The 12,913-nt window shown below is 39.9% G+C and overlaps 1 protein-coding gene across 10 annotated transcripts in view; it reads left to right on the top strand.

The window, feature by feature from the left end:
• Positions 1-12,913, top strand: part of PLCB4 (phospholipase C beta 4) — a 417,242-nt gene that overhangs the window by 92,725 nt on the left and 311,604 nt on the right. The gene's annotated exons all lie outside the window — the stretch shown is intronic.

Raw genomic sequence — 12,913 nt, forward strand, 5'->3', positions numbered from 1 at the left:
GCACACTTGAGTCTGTCTTATTAATGGAACAGAGGATGGATAGTGACTAATCATCAGGAGTTTTACAACATTCGGGATGGTAACACTACTGCCTTGGCCACAACTTTAGACATGTTAGAGTTAAGCATGCACAGGTGAATTTCATTGGTGTGTTATCCTAATAATCTGCAGAGTCTTCAGTGAGCTCATGTTCATCAGAATAGAGAGTTCCTGAATGTGCTTCACTCTGGTCCCCTTTACTAGAGGAAAAATGTTCAGATAAGCATGCTAACTCCATATCATTCAAATATTGATCAACTACCATGTGCCATGTCCTGTGTGAGATCTTAGCAGGATGTAGAGCTAGAGCAACATTTCCCACATTTATTTGAGCACCCAGACTTTTGTGTAGATGGGCTCTGTGACATCACTTGCTGTTCTTTGGGACAGCAGTATACCCCCATTTGCTGTGTGCTCTGTAGCTAGACCATCAGGGAGTATAACATGTGACATAAATGTAGTCTAATGGACCATGACTCAGTCATGCCCACTTGCTCTTCTCATTTTCGTCAAGACTAGTAAAAACAATATGGATAAGAAAGAAGTCACAAGTAAGGAGAGAGTGGTTTGAGACAGCCCATAGCAAACTTAATAAATGGTGACTGTTTATTGGTCAATTCCCCTTATTTTAGTCTGTAAAAGGGTTCTTTTTTTTTTTTTTTTGTAAAAGGGTTCTATTCATGAGTTCAGTGGAATGTCAGGATATATTATCAACACTTTAAAAAATTATGATACTTGTTAGGAAGACCTTTCTGTATTTGTTTTCAGTGCCCCTTCAGCCACCTACCCACAGGTACTTTCGTTTTTAATCTACAGTTTGTTTTAGGTAGTGCAAGGAGAAGATCTGATGCTATATCTTGGCTGATAAAGCTCTGAAATATTGCACTTGTTATGGCCCTCTGAAATGTACAATCTTCTCATCCTAAACAGGGCATATGGTATGGGCATATACCCATATCAGGGCATTCAGGAAGTCATGTAAAGATCACATATGACCATGACTCCTATACCTAACATTGACATGCCAGTAACCATATATTGGGTACAGTTTTCTTTCTTTCTTTCTTTCTTTCTTTCTTTCTTTCTTTCTTTCTTTCTTTCTTTCTTTCTTTCTTTCTTTCAAGATTTTACTTATTCATGAGAGACACAGAGAGGCAGAGACATAGGCAGAGGGAGAAGCAGACTCCCTGTGGGAAGCCCAATGCGAGCTTTGATCCAAGGACTCCGGGATCACGACCTGAGCCAAAGGCAGACACTCAACCCCTGAGCCACCCAGGTGCCCCAATGTTGGGTACAGTTTTCAACAAACCTGTGAGGTAGAGTGCTCTCATCCCATTCGTAGGTGGTGTACCTAAGGCACAAAAGGGTTAAGTAACATGCCAGGGTCTCACAGACCTGAGGTTTGTCCCCAGTGTCCCTGAGGTTTGTCCCCAGTGTCCCTGGCCCCATGGTCCTGTCGCAAAGTCAGGCTAAAGAAATTCCTCAGAAGTGTGTGTACCTAGTCACTTAAAAAAATGAAAGAAGTAAAGGTCTAATTTTGACAGAATTGAGAGAGATGGGAACAATGACTGAGATTTTAAAAATTAGCTTTGGACTCCGTACAGAGCTGGCCCTGGAAATTTACATAGCTATTTCTTGCAGGTACATTTGACATTCAGAAGCAATCAGATTGTATTATCTGTTCTTGGAGGGATTACTGGTCCCTGTGCATCGTGAAGGTTACATTTGCAATCATCATTAATTTCATTGTTCACCATTTTCCTCCACATTAGATGCAGGGTTGTCTCTTCTTCTTTTCTAGTTGGGTTCTAGCAGAGATGATAATTTGTGGGATTCGATGGGACAATTAAAGTTTATTGTTCAGGAAGCCCTATTAGACACAGAGAGTGAATTCGCCTTTAGGAGCTTGGCTGAACCATGTGGATCACTAATCCAGGATCACCGAGCAGTACTCTCTTCTTTTCTTCACTTCAATCCAAAGGGCACATTAGGGACATCTGGGTGGCTCACTGGTTGAGCATCTGCCTTTGGCTCAGGTCGTGATCCCAGGGCGCTGGGATTGGGTTCTGTATCAGGCTCCCCTTAGGGAGCCTGCTTCTCCCTCTGCCTATGTCTCTGCCTCTCTCTGTGTGTCTCTCATCAATAAATAAATAAAATCTTAAAAAAAAAAAGCCCATTATACTGGAGTGGGGGCAAAGAACGTATATGACATTGATACAGAGTGATCCCCCCTGTACATTCTATGATTCACTCAAGGTGGTCCCACTAAACTAGATGAACAAAAGGGAGGGATCCCCCTGGACCCAAGTAGAGAAAAAATCATAAGAAGGGAAAGAGAAATAAGTGATGCCTGCTTGCTTTTTTGTCTTTATCTATTTGGGCTATAACAAAACAGTACAGACTTATTGGTTATAAGCCATAAGTGTGGCTTAGAAACAGCAAACGTTTACTTCTCATAGTTCTGGAGGTTGGAAGCCTGCATGGTGGAGTGAGGGCCCTCTTCTGGATCTCAGACATCTGCTTATGCCCTCCCAGGATTGAAGGGGCTAGAGAGCTCTCTGGAGCCTCTTTGATAAGAACACTAATTGCATCCATGGGGGCTCTGGCCTCATGACCTAAGCACTTGCTGAAGTCCCCACCTCCTAATCTCATCATCTTTGGGGGTTAGGATTTTATGAGTATTGAGGGGGTATAAACATTCAGACCATAGCAACATTCAAGCAGATTGTTAAAAATCCATTGCATGTAAGGTGGCCACAATTTAAACAAAAAGTCATTTACTACAGCAGTATCAAAAAAACAGCAATTTTTGAGATGCTACATGAATCTGGCAGAGTGTTAAAATGTTGAAGGAACTACATGCCTGGTTGTAAATACATTTTAGTTGGTGTCATATGGATAAGGAATGCTAGCCTCATTTTAAACTCTTAGTAATTAAAATACTGGGATTTTTTTAAGTAGAGAGGAAAGGAAATTATAATAGAATTCAAGGTAGTGCACTTAATTTTCTGCCTTCCAGAGGATCACATGGGTTTAAAACACTCCTCAGGGGCAGCCCAGGTGGCTCAGCGGTTTAGTGCCACCTTCGGCCCAGGGCGTGATCCCAGAGACCTGGGATCAAGTCCCACGTTGGGCTCCCTGCATGGAGCCTGCTTCTCTCTCCGCCTGTGTCTCTGCCTCTCTCTCTCTGTCTTTATGAATAAATAAATATATTTTTTTAAGATTTTATTTATTTATTCATGAGAGGCACACAGAGAAACAGAGAGGCAGAGACATAGGCGGAGAGAGAAACAGGCTCCATGCAGGGAGCCTGACGTGGGACTCGATCCTGGGTCTCCGGGATCACATCCCGGGCTGAAGGCGGTGCTAAACCACTGAGCCACCAGGGCTGCCCAATAAATAAAATCTTAAAAAACTAAACCAAAACCAAAACAAACCAAAACAAACAAAAAACAACAACAAAAAACACTTAAGTTGGCTGTGTTCTTAATTGAAATAAAACAAAACAGAAGAGGCTTTTTTTTTTCCCCCTATACAGGAGACCATGAAGAAGTCTCTTTACTTTGTAATTCACAGATCAGAGGATCAAGTTTGAATATATCACTACTTACTTAGATATATTTATAAAATACTGTAATAGGTAATTTATACGGAATTCTTACTTTATGCTAGGTAACAATTTAGTGCTTTACCAGTAATAACCCCTTTATCCTCATGATAACACTCAGAAGTAGCTACTATTATTACCTCTCTTTTACAAATGAGGAAACCAAGGCACAGAGATCTTAAGTAACTCGCCTAAAGTCACACAGCAAAATTAGTTGTGAAGCTTCTATTCAAACTCAGACCATCTTGGGGATCCCTGGGTGGCTCAGCGGTTTGGCGCCTGCCTTTGGTCCAGGGCACAATCCTGGAGTCCCGGGATTGAGTCCCGCGTCGGCTCCCTGCATGGAGCCTGCTTCTCCCTCTGCCTGTGTCTGCCTCTCTCTCTCTCTATGTCTATCATGAATAAATAAATAAAACCTTAAAAGAAAAAAAAAAACTCAGACCATTTTAATCTATACTCTGCAGTGTTTCCCACGGATCAGTCATTCATGTCTTGTGCCATGATTGTATTCCACCTCTATTATTGCATAATTTTCACTTTTTTTTGGCCACAGATAAGTATATTTAAAAAGAAAACAGTAGATTACTACCTTAAATGGAAAACTATGATGTGCCACGAATAGTAGAAGTATCCAATAAAAGTTAAAAAATGAAAACCAAATAGTGTCATTCAATCCTAAGTACATGCCAATGCCTGCCAAAACCCCTGAGTCAGAGGCCTGCCTGGCTTTATTCAGAGATAGAGACTCAGAGAGACATCAGATGGATGGGGGGCTAGAGCTCACTTCATTGAGAAAGAAAGAAGGGAATGGAGAGGTATCTACCTTTCCTGCTGGGAGGTTCTGTGTCATTCCAGGCTCAATCTGCATATCCCCTAAAATTATCTTGCAGTTTGCCATTGGCAGCAGCTCCTATACTCTGGAACATTTAGTTAAAAGATGAAGATGTTGGGGTGCCTGGCTGGCTCAGTCAGTACAGCATGTGACTCTCGATCTTAGGGTCCTGAATTCAAGCCCCACATTGGACATAAAGCTGAGTTTAAAAAGTTAAAACATGAAGATGTACTATCTTCAGAATTAACTTGGGGAATGTGAAGCAGAGGAATGTTGAAGTGAATTCAGGCTGTATTAGTTCAGCCAATCCAAGTAAAGCTATTGTCTGGATTATTAACCCTGAAGTATTCATCTGGCTCCTAGAAGGTGTTTCATGAAGATTGCTTTGTAGAAAGGCCAATGGATACTTTTTACCTAAGTTGTTATCTGTAGTAGAAGGTGTAGTTACCCCTGGATTTTAAACCAGGCTACTTAGAAAATGGCCCTAAATTGAGCCTTGCTTCATCCTTGACATACCTGTTGGCTTGGAATATCAGAGAACTTTGGGCCTCTTTCATTTTTTAAAAAATATTTTATTTATTTATTCATGAGAATAAGAGAGACCTAGGCAGAGACATAGGCAGAGGGAGAAGCAGGCTCCATGTAGGGAGCCTGATGTGGGAATCGATCCCAGGATCCCAGGATCATGACCTGAACCAAAGGTAGATGCTGAAACACTGAGCCACCCAGGTGCCCCTGGGCCTCTTTCAAATATCTGTTGGAAGATCTTTGGGAATAATGCCCCCTTGTCTGTTACCAAGAAGATGGTCCCTTTGTACATGTACTCTCCATGATTATTACAGGATTATTATATTTGATGGTGGTTAGAAAAGTAAAAGGTATCTTTTCATCTCCCAGTTTAACATGAATGAGGAGGCTTAGTGTGTTTTCATATAATGAAGAGGGAGCTTCTTTTTGTTCACAGGCCTCTGTAAAAGCAATTCATAGACATAATTAGATTCATCAATGTGAACAATAAATTAATCTGCATCTGAAGTTTTTGCTGATGATCTGATCACATAATTTCCATATATTTTGATTACATTTTTCTGATGCTCTTTACATTACATGAATTCTTAATCAAGATGATTCTGTTAGCATGCCTCTTCTGTATACCATGAGCCTTGTAATGGATAGAACTCAGCTTGACAAAAGTGTTAACAGACTTGAAGATGGGGAAAAATTGATTTCCTCTTGCCCAGCACCCCTGTTTTCTATTTTATCTTATTTTTTTTAAAAAGATTTTATTTTATTTATTTGACAGGTAAGTGGGGGAGTAGTGAGGGAGAGAATCTCAAGCAGATTCCAAGCTGAGGCACGGACCCTGATGTGGGGCTCAATTTCATGACCCTGAGACCATGACCTGAGCCAAAACCAAGAGTTGGACATTTAACAGACTGAGCCACCCAGGCACTCCCTATTTTAAAATATTATAAATATTAAGTATTATAGCCACAAATAGGCATCAAGATACTAAACATGGCTTATGTGGCTGGTGAAATGTTTGTGTTTGGTGTGCCAGTGAATTTTGGAAAGCTTCTGATAGATTTTAGCCTCTTTAGGTGCTCATGGTCAGAGAGAAGAGGTGAGCGGATCGTGGGAACATCTTTTCACAGTAACATTGCTGTGGGATTTGTGTCTCCAAAATGCCACCACTCCATTCCAGCCAAGACCATGTGGTGGGCAGGATTGGCCACTGTTTAGTGGTCTAGTAGAGGCCGCTTTTATTTGTAGATTTCTTCTGGTGGTGCCCTGATGCATTTCATTAGTAGATTTTGACCAGAGCTGATCTCTAACAGTTTTGCTGAGGTTTATTTAGATGCAGACTGTAGTTGTCCTACTCTGCCCTGGGTTCTGGAAGTTTGGCCTGGTTTTAGGAATAAGATTAGTGAAGGTCAGGATAGTTAAATCTTCAGGGGCGTGGGTCATGTCTCTTACACATCGGTATATACTTGGCATGGGACATAGCAGGAGGCACATGTCAGGCACTCAGTAAATGTGACGAATCAGTGAGCGAAACTGGGCAAATTATGGTTTTGGCATCATATCATTTTTACTTGGTGACAGGAAACCACAGAAAAACCACAGGGGGAGGGTGTGAGGTGTGTGTGTGTGTGTGTGTGTGTGTATGTGTGTGTTTCATAGCTTAAGAAGAAGAATCAATTTCTGGTTTTGGAACTAAAAGAGAATACAGAGAGTTACCTTGAAGTGAGTGGCTGGTTTCCCACCATAAGTTTCCCTGATTGAAAAAGATAGTTATAGGGACAGAGAAAAAGATGGCCAGGACTTCTCTTTTGTGCCTGTGCAAGAGAAAAGAGCCTGCGAGGATTTAGAATAGAGAGAAGCCATGTGGAAAACAGATAGGTTTCTTCCAGACTAGGTCTTGAGGATTAGTAGAACATACTAGGAAATAAGGTTCTTTCTCTTGGGAAATTATAATGCTGGCAGCTTGAAATAGCATGAAAAAGACTTTTAGTAGTGGCAGGTCTTCAGATAGTGTTCTAGAGAGGGAAAAGGCCCAAGTTGAGTGAAAGAAAGCAAGCCAGAGTTATATTAGCAAGTAATTAAAAGTGCTTTTGCAAGCAGAAAGGCAGTTGACATATTCTTAGCAACTACTGTATGTCAGGCCATGGGATATACTTAAATAGTAATTATTTTTGAGACAACTGTTAATTTGAGAGGTCTTATATTTTATAGATACTATTATCCCCATTTTACAGATAAGGAAATTGAAGTTTATAAGGAGTTCTGTAATTAATCCAAAGCCATGTTAACAGCTAGTATGTACAGTGCATCTAGAGCTTGGACCCAGGCCTGGTTCAAAAACCCGTGTTCTTCCCCCGGGTTAAGCATCCCTTGCCTTTCTTATAATTGTATTCTATATTTAGCAATTATCCTGAGTGGTTCATAGCTTTTCCCATTTTTAAAAAGTTCTATTTTTGCAGGGAAGGTGATATTGGATTATGGATTCAGTGTTTTGCATTTTAGCCAGCTATGCCTGGGTATCTGTGTTTGTGTAAAGTAGGTAAGTGGTGGTTGGGAATATTCAGGTGGTTCAAATCCTAAATACTCAAAGTGTGGTCCTTGGACCAGCGTCATCTGCATCACCTGGGAGCTGGCTAGAACTATAGAGTCTCAGGCCCCACGGTAAACCTGAATCACAGTCTGCATTTTTAAGAGAATCCCGGGGTGCTTTGTGTGCCTGTGAAAGTTTGAGAAGTTCTGGTCTAAACTATTGTATATTTGAGGCAGCTGAGAGGTTGGCATGCTGTGCAAAAGCAGAAATACTAGATAGTGACAGTGATGAGTTATTATCCCAATGTAGTTAGTGCTTCCTATGTATGTACCAGATGATATGCTACGGGTTTAATGTAGATTTTCTCATTTTAAAATTGCCAGTGATCTTGTGAGGCGGGTATTTTTTTTCCCTATTTTAGAGATGGGGAAAGTAGAGCTATAGGGAGGCTAAGTAATGTGTCCAAAATCAAAGAGCTCTGATGCCAACCCAGGTGTATCCAGTTCTAGCCTGATGCTCTTACCTACCATTTCATGCTACCCAGCTTACCTTAAAATCCAGGAGCTGTTTAGTTACCAACATCAGGTCCATGATGGTAGGGAGGTCTGGTTCACAAGTTATAGTCTGTGAAATTAATTGTTTTTTATTGGCTCTAAATAGACAAAAATGAAGTTCTGTCTCTTGAATAATATCTGGCAGTGCTTTTTATTTTTTTTCTTGGAGTAGGATAAGATATATAGACAAATGAACTTAAGAAGTGTTTTTGTTTGTGGAATGTCCTAACTTTAAACATAACTATTCTACTTTTTACCGGTAATATTCAGTAATACTGATAATCTTGATAGAGTACATTTATAGTGATACAATGAAAGCTGTTGAATGAAGAATTAGAGAAATAGGGTGAGTATATAAGTTCATATGATACTTTATTTTCTCAAAGAGTATTTTACTTTTGTCTCTTTTTTTTGTTTGTTTGTTTCATGATTCACTAGGCTGTTGATCTAGCCAGACTAAATGGGCGGTGTTTGTTAGAATGTCCTTACCCTGCTTTAAAATAATCAGGTCTGCTAATTTGTCCTTTGTTCCCTGGAACAAGGAGTTGACTCACCTTGAGTATACTGAGGTATTGGCTTTAAATTCAATCTTTAGCAAGGCCGAAAGGATCAATGGCACTATGAAAAAGCTTAGTCATTTTAATCAAGACTTTTGGGGATAAGAAGTAAAAAGCATGATTTTTGTGTGTTTTTGGGATTTGAGGGAGAGGAAGGAGGAAGGGAAGAGGCAGATCCGCCAGAACCTGAAAGTTTTCTTGTTTATCATGTCTTAGAAAATGAATATGCTGATACTTCCTTAAATTCCTTGGTACTAAGAGTCAAAAAAAAAATAGCCTTCATGTACAGCTTAGAACTACTACGGGGAAAGATGCTGTATAAGTATACTAAAGGGAATTGGAAAGGAAAGGATGCCATTTACTCTGGAAACACAGCCTTTATTCATGTTCACTGGTTTTATAGTATTATAGCAACACCGTTCTGTCTTGTTTAGGCAGCTTATCTGGCCATGTCAAATAGGTAAAGCTGTCTTTATCAACTAATTAAGAAGAGCCCGAATAGAAACCTTGTCTTGTTCTCATTAATACAGTTCTTCCTTTATATACAGTTCTTTAAAAAAAAAAAAAAAAAAAAAAAAAAAAAAAGAGCTGTTTCTTAAATTGGCAGGCCTTTCTCGTAGTGTGCTGGTCAACACTTAACCCCTGGCTCTGAGGAGAGGAAGAGGGAGAAGATTTAGTTTGTGCTGTTTGGGGACTGGGCCTCCTGGGGTCGGGGATGAGGGGAGGGAGGTGCCTATACCAGATGGGACCTGGGAAGAGAGACCCATGGTTGTGTCCTGCTGGCAGTGCAGCCTGGCTCAGCACACCACTGATTTTTAGCATCAAGGAATTAGAAAGGGAAGAGGTACTTGGTGGGAGGCTGCCAGAGGCAGAAAAACTGAAGAGGAGAGAAAGTAATTAGAAACTTGGAGCATGTTGGGAGGCAGGGGTTTCTGTTAAAGGAAGTGGAGTGAAAGTTTCCATTCTCTTTAACTGGAACTGTGGGGATGAAACCCTGTATGGAAAAGTAGGGGGGAAATCTTTGCTGAAAGTAGGAAGGGGCTAGCCCCCAAATGTTAAGGTTTGGAAGCAAGTCTGCAAATTTGGTGATGGTTGGAGCAAATTCAACGGTGTTTACTGTTATCTCCAAGCATCACTCGCCTAGAGCCCCAGCTGGCAGAGGCTCTGTGAAGCCAGGCAGAGGAACGAGAGGTTGAAGGTGGGTCACCCCACAGTCTTTGACTTTGAGGTTTTGTGTCTTGGGCTAAGCAGTTTCCTCTGTCTTTTATTTTATTTTGGGGTTCTTTTTCTTTCTATAATGTAAGTGTATAGCATTGTGTCTTTTCCTTTTTTGTGTAATTATTATAGTTTAGAATAATAACAAAGTCCTATACTCATTGACTTACTACCCTTACACAGTACCTGTTGACTCCTAAGTATGAACATTTAAGGAAGCAATCCTACTTGTTCTCCTCTTTTCATCCAATATCTTAATGATATTATTTGCTATTTTTATATTAAGAGTTATGATTTTCTTTTTATATAGTTACTCTACCTTATATGGATTTATTTTCAGCTTTATTGAGATCTAAGGGACACATAATATAAGTTTAAAGTGTACACACTTATATTCAAAGTGTACACCATTTCCCCCCTCTTGTATGTTTTTGTTACTACACTGGTCAGTTGAACATAAAAGGGGAATGTGGAGAGGTTAAAGGTGTTGGAAGTTATTGAAATTAGGCTATAGCGATCCTCCTACACATTTCATATATCTATCCACAGTTTTTTTATGGCTATATTTATTTAGTAGGGCTGTATTTATTTTCCACTTTATTGAGTCATAATTGACGTATACCATTGTGTAAGTTTAAGGTCCCTATGATGATCTGGATAAGTATTGCGCAATGACTACCATAATAATGGCAGTTAACACCCTCATCACCTCTCATAGTTACTATTTGTGTGTGTGTGTGTGTGTGTGTGTGTGTGTTTGGTGAGAAGATTTATAACCTTTTCATTACATTCTGTAAACCTAGTTGTTTGGCTTCGTTTCATATTTAAACTCTGTTGCAAAAAAAAAAACGGCAAAAGAAAATATCAAACTAGGAAGCTTAACAAAATGAAATAATAGAGTTCAGATCACCTGGTTGTTAGAAGCCATAATTTAGATGGGATAAACTCACTCATTAGAAGGAAACTGTATTTTGAATATGAGTCATCTAAAAGTGATCACAGGCAAATATACAGTAAAACTCAGCAGTTGTAATTAATATAAAAGGTAGAGGGAGTTTTTACTTTTAATTTTATGCTTTCTGTGGGCTGAACTTTTTTTTTTTTAAACATTTTATTTATTCATGAGAGAGACACACACACACACATCGAGAGAGAGAGAGAGAGAGAGAGAGAGGCAGAGACACAGGCAGAGGGAGAAACAGGCTCCATGCAGGGAGCCTGATGCGGGACTCAACCCTGGGTCTCTAGGATCATGCCCTGGGCCGAAGGCAGGCACTAAACCGCTGAGCCACCCAGGGATCCCCGTGGTCTGAACTTTTAAAATCTGTGTTACTTTCACAATTGTTAGGACATTTCAGCCTATATCCATTTATTATAATGAGACAGTTGGGTGTTCTTCATGGTAAACGGTGTTTACTGTTATCTCTCTGTTTTTTGCTACAGTAAATAGTGACTGAAAGAACATCTTGAGATACCATAATTGCATGGTCTATGTTTGCATTTGCCCAGAGCTTTGGAGTTCATATATTGGTATTGCATTTGGGTGGTGTTTTTAATGGTTACTCCTGGCTTTGTGTCAGGGTTTTGGGAGGGTGCTCTCTGTAAGCTATATTGGCTGATTGTTAATCTCTGAGGTCTGACATTGAACTTTTGAGGGCAGGCAGGTAACTATGGTGCACCTGCATGCTTACTATCATGCCTACAAGGTACAAAGCAAAATGTCCAGCCCCTTGAGGATAGATATAATTCTCTGCCTCCTTTTTCCTTCATAATTCAAAGAATATAGATATCTCTTAAATACACGGATAGTGTGCTTCCATTCCACATACTTTCATTTAGAAAGCAGGCTTAGCCTTACCATTACCATTGAATAATCTATGAATGGATCCCATTGTAATTTCAGAGCTATAGTTCAAGTTGAGCTAGATGGGAAGCCTAATAATTGAGTGACTTTTCTAAGTGCTTTGGAAACTAATCACAATGTCAGGTTTGTTGCTTAAAGCTTGGCAAGTGGAATCTAGTTATTAGCATTTCCCAAATTTGTCTCATGAGATACAGTTCTCTCTGAATGGCTCTCAAAGGATTTCATGATTAAATAAGTTTGGGAAACAATGCACAAAATTATAATAGATTGAATATGAACATAATAAAAACTCAGAAAAATCCTGCAGTATAAGGATTCTGGTGACATTCATGTAGGTTGACCATCCTGAAACTTAACCCTGGAGCCTTGTTTTGTGAAACATCTTAGTTCTCTGGCACATTTTGGCAAAAGCTGATTTTTTTTTTAATATATTTTTTTTTTACTGCCACTCATGGATGGGTAAATCACATATCTGTAAGTATGTGTTAGTGTCTTAATTTGATGTAGAGTTAAAATCCTCTTGATCTATTTAGAAAACAAAAGTCTATTTCACTATCTGTGCAAGGGAGATAATCCCCGGATCTAACTTTAAATATTTTTATTTACATCACCATTACTGGTAACTTGAAAGTTTAAAAAGTTTTATTTCCTTTCTTGAACCCTGACGGGATTATAAAGGAGATAAATAGGCAAAAGTGGCAGCCAGAAGGGAAAGTGGAAACAAAGATTCTCAGCAGCACAGAAGTTATTACATTTCCTGAATTGTGGACATTCTGTTTGGCTTTCCTTTACATGTATATCTTGAATTTTTTGTGGCCTTTGTTTTAAGGAAGAGCTCAGGTGTAGGTTTCAAATTTTATTCTAACTGTTGATAAACCCCAACCTCTGATCCAGTGATACTTGTGTGCAGGACCTCTTACTCATTTCTGGGCAGTTACTCGGCAAGACGCCTATAAAAAGCATTTGCTTGTATTTATTGTTCTGCTTAGAATGGTGAAAAGAGTCTCTGTCGGCTGCTCTGTCTGGATATTTTGTTGTGGCTGTGGGCACTGTTGGCCCAACCTCTCTCTTTGTGGCCAAGGGGTGGGGCTCTGCCTAAAGGACCAGTCTTGTTACATTTGCTGGCTGCGTGAGCTTGCTCATCCCATCTCTTGCCCCCTCCTCCCCTTCTGAAAGAGTGAGTTTATCCA

The sequence above is a fragment of the Vulpes lagopus genome, chromosome 18, assembly GCF_018345385.1.
Source record: "Vulpes lagopus strain Blue_001 chromosome 18, ASM1834538v1, whole genome shotgun sequence".
Classification (NCBI taxonomy): Eukaryota; Metazoa; Chordata; class Mammalia; order Carnivora; family Canidae; genus Vulpes; species Vulpes lagopus.